Source organism: Henckelia pumila, chromosome 3 (assembly GCF_033568475.1).
Source record: "Henckelia pumila isolate YLH828 chromosome 3, ASM3356847v2, whole genome shotgun sequence".
Taxonomy (NCBI): Eukaryota; Viridiplantae; Streptophyta; class Magnoliopsida; order Lamiales; family Gesneriaceae; genus Henckelia; species Henckelia pumila.
The window spans coordinates 141198431-141206760 of NC_133122.1; the positions used below are offsets into that span (position 1 = coordinate 141198431).

Below are 8330 nucleotides of genomic sequence, written 5' to 3' on the forward strand. Positions count from 1 at the left end.
ATGAATGAATGCGTCCCCTACCCTTGAGAGAAGAATTAAAGGGTCAATGAATCTTTCTTTTCTTTACTTTCTTTTATGAATTTTGCTTTTCCTTTTGTTGTTCAGTGCAAACCCAAACATTGAGACTCCATTGAAGCTTCAAAAGTATTAATTAAATATCATTATGAGCAAATGTCGGGGTATAAAATTTGGGAGAAAGACAAACATACCAAAGACATATAATGCAGATTTTTTTTTTTTTTGCTTAATGGTGGTTGAAATGTAGTTTACTTCAGATATTTGTCACTTCAATTGTCTTGATCTCTTGCTTGGTTAGAAGCCTCCAAACTTATAATATGAGAGAACTTGGAAGATTTTTTGCTTTGAAAATGAAAGAAAAATGGGGCATTGGGATATTTGTTCAAGTCTTGTGAAAGCACCCCCCCCCACAAACTTATTGTTGAAGTTTATGGTTGCTTCCCATTGAAGGGGGTGTCAGTAGGTTTGGATTATGGTGAGATATCACCTGATTTTTTGAAGCTATCTTGTTGGTGGGGTTATTTTTGTTGGTTGCTTCATTTGTGGGTAGTAAATTAGTAATCCACTGATTGTCCACCCCTGTGGGAACAAAGGAATTTCTAAATTTTGAATTTATTTTTAATTTTTCCAAGACGTGTACATTTATCCAGAAATCTGATCCAAGACAAATTGGTTTCTGTGGCCAAGAAAGGTTATCAGTCCTGAATCCATCCCCCACAATGAAGGAAATCATGAGAAACTTGTAAATATTTTTGGTGTCATAGCATTATCCTGTACAGCATTTGCCCCTAATTTCTCATGTTTAAGAATTCATATTGCTTGTTCGCCTTCATGACAAAAGCAGAGCAATTCAGGACTGAGAATCTTCAAAACTTTTAGAGTGGAAACGCAGTCGAATTCGACTGTTGATGGCGGCGTAAATTCCAGAATGGAGAAACTTTAGTCCAAAATGCCCTTCCCAGTTCTGTTTCTCCTGATGATTTTCAGATCACATACACGGGAGCAGCTTGAATCATCCCAAATCCGAGCCCTTCTGTAAAGTTTCGACAACATTTCCTTGGTTTCCTCCCACCCTTTTTTGTGAGAAAAGCTGGAATAAAAGGCCACAGATTTCTGTAACAGTGAACCATCGTTCGAATCTGTACATTGTTTGTATATGAAAGAGAACATAACTCAGTCTGCATATCGTGGAGAGAAACAGGGGCTCCTCGATTACCTGGAGAGAATTATCTTCTAATCGAATTCTTTTGTTAGCACACTTGCTAGGATTCAGGCTTGAAAGTCCTAAGATTGGTTTCCTCTTGGCTTATGGGGACCATTTCCCGGTGAATTCACTAATTTATCGTCCTTGGAATTACTGAATCTTAACTTCAAAATTTCTTCCAAGGCAGCATATTCCCCAAGTGTATCATCAATCGACACGGCTTCAAAGTTTAAATTACTCGATAGCAATAACCTCACTGGTCGGATGCCAGATGGGATAGGTTCGCTTTCATCTTTGGTTGGTTTTGAGAGGCGTGGAGGAGCAATTCTTTAAATGGAACTTTGCCAACATTCATTGGGGAACTTGGGGGACCTCAGAGTTTCTTGCATTGTCAAATAACAAATTTTTCTAGGTGAAGTACCGGATCTTAGTTGGGTTGACAAATCTTCAGGGGCTTGACTTGGGAAAACAATGCTGTCGGGCCTCGATTTCCTGACGGTTTTGCAAACAATATCGAGAGCATTGTGCTGAGGGACAACAAGTTCACTTTTGGGATTCCCAGAGAAAGTCCGATCTTATTATCAGCTCAAGATCTTGATCATTTCCCTCCAACAGGATTCGTCGGACCATTTTCCAGTGATCTTTGCTATCTCTGCCACATCTCACCTATCTTGATTATAGACACTAGAACAAGTTCAAACAGGCATGCTTGTTTGAAAAACCTACCTTGCAGTGACGAACTTAGTTTTGTGAACTTTACAGCTAATCTGTTTACCTGAAAAAAAAAAAACTGGAAAATTGCCCAGATGCTTTTCTTGTCAGGATCAAGAAAAAGGGTTTGTGTTTGTACGCCGAATAAAAAATATTTTTTTGGTTTGTCAACAGGAGAACAAACTCAGAACCCGAAGTTCTTTATGTAAGAATGAGGGCTTTAGCTGTTGGATATTTTAGCCTCATCACCGAAAGAGAAAAGCAAGCTTCCAAAGTTATTCTTGCTTTAGGGCATATCTGGATGGAGTTATTCGGGGCAGCCATTTTAGTCAGGATGCTACCTTTCTTGTCCGCAAGAAATGTTTCTTGGCCAAAGAGCGAAAAGGTAAAAATCTCCTCCTAGACCTTAAATCAGAAAATGTATCAGCTGTATACCTGCCTCAAAGTTGCTCAAAGATGCAAGTGAGATTTCTCTCCCTTTGTACATTCTTTTTTAGGTGGAAAGTTTTAATTGAATTTAATGAATTTTTATATGTTTTATTCCTCATAGGATACATAACTCAAGCCAATGAAAGTAGGAGCGGCTTGGCCTCCCTTCCTACCGGACGTTTTCACTGGACAGAGCTTGAGGAGGGAACTAAAAATTTTGATACATCGACATTTTCCATGGGAGAAGGATCTCACGGTCAGGTACTTGCTGGCTGCTGCTTTTGGTTTCCGAATAAAATCAACGTTTATGCAAAGCATACATAAACCAAATCTAAAAAATTCTCCAGGAGAGTTGGTTTTAAAAAATGTGCAATGAAAGAAATTAACATCTTTTTCAATTTCAAAATCCTTAAAATAATGCTTGGGCATCATTGGTGATGAGCTGCCTCTACATGGACTCAGATGTACAGAGGTCGACTAAGGGATGGCTCCAATGTGGCAATTCGATGCCTGAAATTGAAGAAAAGCCACAGCATGCTGTACTTAATGCATCATATTGAAATGATCTCAAAGTTAAGACATCACCATCTGGTTAGTGCTCTTGGGCACTGCTTTGAGTATTACTTGGATGATTCAACGGTGAGCAGGGTTAATTCTTGTCATTTGAATATTGTGGCCCAACGGGACTCTAAAGAAGCTGGGATATCAGGTTGTAAACTAAAAGACGTAATTCTTGTGAGATTCATTTGTGTTTTTATGTTAAAAACTGCCACAGCTCATTGTCATTTCTGGCAGACGAGCGAGTTAGCCGAAAAGCTTACATTGGGTATCAACGAATAGCGGCTGCTACAGGGGTAGCAAAGGGCATCCAAGTTCCCCTTCACACAGGGAATTATGCCTGGTGTCCTTTTCCAATAATCTGAAAATAACAGGATGTTTTAACTCTGGATCAGAAACCTAGCTGCAAAAATCAGCAGCTACAACCTGCCATTGCTAGCAGAAAACACGGAAAAAGTATAAATACAATAGTTTTCCAAATTTGTTGTCTTCACTATCATCTGTTTGCAGAACCTGACCAGTCTCCTAAGAATTGCTTCGATTTCACAGGATCGTCTCCAAAATTTCCTTGGTATCCAAAGGAGGCCAATGAATGCAAGGTTTGTTATTATGATTCATGAGTACATGTGGATGTAATAAACATTCAACAAAAAGTTATTAAGAAAATGCTTCTTCAGGAAAACAGTCTCTTCCCGTCTTCAATATATTACTATTGCCTATTATTAATTGATTCTCAGGGCAAAGCATCAAAACAAGTTGGATATTTATGGACATTTGGAGTGATGCTACTAGGAAATCATCTCAGGGAAGCCCCATAATATTCCAGAAATGAAGTGGGTAGTTTCTAAAAAGATCAGGTACTCACTGAACTTAACTACATTTTTTCAGTTTTCATCCCAAAGCACCCAAATGATGCACAACAATTCATTTATTAATTACTGATACTTTTTTTTAACGTTAAGCAGTTTCCAAGCCAGCCATAGTAGCGGATGATACATCAAGACACAGCATCGGTTGATCCAAGAGATTAGAAACTTATGCATCGGGTGAATCCATTGAAAAACAATGATGGAGCCTATGCTGTAGATGTTTGATAAAAAGGATCCAGCTGATAGACCTTCCATCGGAAGATGTACTTATGGAAATTTGCCTAATTTGCTTCTCAGGTTCAGGATGAATGCATGGAGGGGTGATTCCCAAAGCACGTGAGAGCTTCTCCAACTTCGCCTCTGAAATCTGCACGATATTAAAGCGCAGCATCATAATAATAGATGTAGCAGGTGCTTCCTTCTGTTTCAGTTAAAAGCCTTGACCAACCAGAATTGTAATCTCTACTTTCTGTGCCAGATTTTTTTTATTTATAGAGGTTATAAACTGGTATGCCAAGTTATGGTGGTATCATTTTTACTTTTTCATGTTAGTGCATATGTTGATTGACAAAAAGATATGATTTTGTTGAATCTCTCTTTTCGTAGAGATTGGCACATTCCCCATAAGAAAACACATCAACAACAAAAATTTCATGGTCATAACTCGTAATGCATCAAAAAAATTATTAGCGAGATGTTGACGTACGGGCTGGATGATGTTCCCTAGTTCCATCTTCTAAGACTAAATTCTTGCAGTTCTCTTTGTTTGGTATTTCCAAAGAGCATTTTCATCTGGAAACACGTGCTTAGGATCAACATCGATGCATCTCACTCTTGCATTATGGTGGAAATCTTGTCACGTTTGATCGTGTCTCCTTGGCTTCCAAAGAGAATCAGGAAATGAAGAGCTCTTTCTTTTAGGTCTAATGAAGTTAGGCATGCAAACAGTCAAAGAAAGTTAAACTTACTTACAAATGTATTATTTGAAACACAACAAAAGATTATGTCTGTGTCCGATTTGTAGATGTTCAAGTGTGTTTCTGATGGAAGGAATCCAGTTACAAGATGAAGAAGTGTCACAAAAATACATCGTTGACCATTTGGCTCAAGACTAGAACTTCTTCCATAACTAAATGAAAGCTCTTCATTCTCCTGAAATTTTCTCTAGAAGCAAAGAAGCAAACGCGAGACAACAGGAGACCCCGAAACTGCCGCACAATCACCGGTTCAAGATTTCCACCGTCGCACGAGGTAGTGATTTAATGAAACGTGGCAACCATTCCCGATTCTTGTTGTCATCAATGTTGATCCTAATGCTTACATTCCCAGATGGAAGAATGCTCCCTTGACAACCAACAGAGCCGGGGTCAAGCATCCATTCGATGCAAGGTCCATCATATTTCTGCTGCGTTTCGTTGTCTAGATTCTTTGGTTAGAGATAAGTTCACCTTCAAGTTGAAGAAACACTAAAATCGAACTATCCTTCTAAACATCGGCCTATAAAATTAAGTAAAAAATATTAAAATTACCTGCAAATTCACACACAAATTTTCCCTCTCAGGATTCAACTCAGCCAGCACGCAATCCCCAACCTTTTCGAATCATCTTCAATTCACAATCTTCAATTCACGGAAATCCCTCCCTGAGTCGCCCTGTTTCCCACATGCCCAAGGTCACACATACAACTTGGCCACACACCATGCATGGACAGATTATCACAAATCCCACCCTATACCCTCACATTCCGCAGTCAATTCCACCCCTCGACCCGGGAAAAGAAACGGGTCGGGGACGGTGTCCTGCCCCTGACACATCTGCGATTCATTGTCGGAGCCCCCCACGGCTGACCTTGTAAGTCGGGCTTCAATCTGGAGAACCTGGCGTTGTGGGTGTAGAGGAAGTAAGGGTATGGTTGCGAATTCGCGCCCACAATGGGGTTGAGGAAAAGGGATTGGAAAATTCTCGAAGGTTCTGGAAGCATCCGAGGTTCTCCCTCGCCGTCACACTAGCTTCGCGATTTTGGTACAAGGGAATTACCAGGTGGTAAAAGAAATTGAAGCTAGTTTCGTTAGGGAGTAAGGTACGGGAGGGAACACGGCGGGCGCACACTGGAAAAAATGCTTCGCCGGAGCTGTGAGCTCTCTTGTTGCTGTGTTGTTCCTCCATGGAATGGAATTGGGCAAATCAAATCATTTTAATTAATTATATTTTTACAATTACATATTATCACTCGATAGAATTGTCACCTTGCAAACACTAAGGTGGGTTTGCAGCGCCATCCACTCCAAAAAAAAATAAAATAATAAAAACCTCTTGTAATTAATTAAAATTATCAGTTTCGTAAATTTTATATATTGATTTCACACTTATACCATTGTTTATACAAAATAATTAATATAGACAAAATTTCAACTAACTTTTCCATTTTAAAATTATATATATCACCATAAATTTATAATGTATAACTTTTTTTTTTTATATTTTCTTAAGCCTGCTTTTGAATTGATGGAGAAAATCTCAACTTAAATCAACTTAATTTATTTGGTAGAGGGAGCAAATTCCTTGTGTTTCAAATCCAAATTAACCGGGCTCTATCCCTACGCAACTTGTCCAACCTTTTGTAAAGGTTAAATTTGATATGACTCAAGGTCTATATGACTTTCTGATTTTTAAAAAAATTACAAAAACCTATATCCCGTCTCAATTATATGGACTTGTTTTTTTTACAAACCATAAAATTAAGAAACATCATTTGGAAAAAAAAATTTAGTGATTATACGTTTCCAGGACTCGGAGGTATATAATATTTAAAACAAACCAAAAAAAAAAAAAAAACATGGTCTACATAAATATATAATCGATGACGGAAGTCGTAAGATTTTAGAAATTTAAACGTCATAAAAATTTAGAAGTGGTACAATGTAAAACCGCAATATAGCTTAAAATAATCAACCAAAAAACAATGCATAATGCAATTTGAATGACCTAAAATAGGTGAACAATAGTATTTGACATCTTTTATTTCACATCAAGTTCACATATCTAAGTTTGCCTAATAAATTGAAATTGCTCTTGGATCGATGAATTTTCCTAGAAACTGAACGATTAAGACTTTTATACGACCAACATCAATAATGGTTTCACAAATCATCATCTAAAACCACAAGGAAATGGATGAAGGATCACATTTAGGTGTTAATGGAGTCTCCCAATAGACAAATCAAACAAACATGATCATTAGACTTTCACAGTTTCACTTGGCAAATTGTATAAAATCACAAGGTACCGTACGTATACACATAGATGTAGGCATATCGACAAGGATGGAACCAAGTTATATACAGCCCAAAAAACCCGATACGCGTAAAGCAAGATAAAGAAAATGGGAACAAATAAATCACAAGATGAACACGAAACTCTCGTGAGATGGTTTCTCGGGTTCATTTTGTAAGACAAATATCCTATTTAGGTCATATGTATACTTTTTGCGTCAAAAGTATTACCTTTTATTTGTAAATATGGGTAGATTGACATGTCTTGCTCACAAGAGACATACTCGAAGAGAAAACTGAATGAAATTTATGTAGCCTTGTAGTTTGAAAGAATCAAAATCATTTCCAAAAGAAATTTTAGGATATCTTCATTGCCACCCTCGAGAGGTGTGTTCTAAATTAATGTGATCTATGGTTTAACTTACTGATTCAAATACCTAGTCAGCCACAGGCCTTGCTATTCGCATGAAAAAACAACAAATTCAAAATAGAATAAGTAAAACACGGGAAAATCCAAGGTGTTCGCTTTTACACGAAAGTCACAACACATCTAATGGAGGCATCACACAAAAGAAAAGGATGGTTTGTTAATTTGGTTCAGGGCTAAATTGTCAGGTAAGTTGGTTCATACCATGGGCTATGGAGTGAGTTGCAGCTCCACTTGTGGTCTGGAGACCGAAGCCTGTGCTCAATCCACAAGTAGTTGCAACTTCGATACAGTTTATAGAACCAAACAATAAAAAAAGATGTGGTAATTCCGCAAATAAAATATAACATTTAGTTAGACCATCTAACAACTTTTGCTAGAGTATGAAATGCACTATAGTCAATAAGCCACATAAGCTAAAATCATTCCAACATTTTGAAAAACATACATTTGAGAGATGTAACTTAATATAGGAAACTAAGTCCAGCAAAAACAGATAGATCTGAACATCTGGTCTGATTTTTAAAATTCTCTGCAAATTATCCATGTCTTTCATAATAAGGCCATGGGAGATGCAGAAAACAAAGACAACGTCTTTGTGTATGCTACCATCAATCATAAATACCAGATACATATATTTGTGGACCTCACCACCTGCATTCGCTTGATCTCATATATGTCTATGTTATCAGTACAATAGTTTATCTTAAAGAGTATAGTACTGAATGTCCCTACAAAGTCTAGCAGATCTTATCTTACAGGTCTACCATAAGACACATCCTAAATTATTCCATAAACCCCAAAAGCAGATATCCCAACAAAAGTTTTCATGTTTACTTCAA

General features: G+C 37.6%; 2 pseudogenes; one reads left to right on the forward strand and one right to left on the reverse strand.

Moving 5' to 3' along the window:
- The first annotated feature begins 171 nt into the window (after positions 1–171).
- Positions 172–3738, forward strand: LOC140889634 (probable inactive leucine-rich repeat receptor-like protein kinase At3g03770; annotated as a pseudogene).
- A 139-nt stretch (positions 3739–3877) lies between these two features.
- The window catches only part of LOC140889636 (uncharacterized), a 10752-nt pseudogene continuing 6299 nt past the window's right edge, over positions 3878–8330 (reverse strand).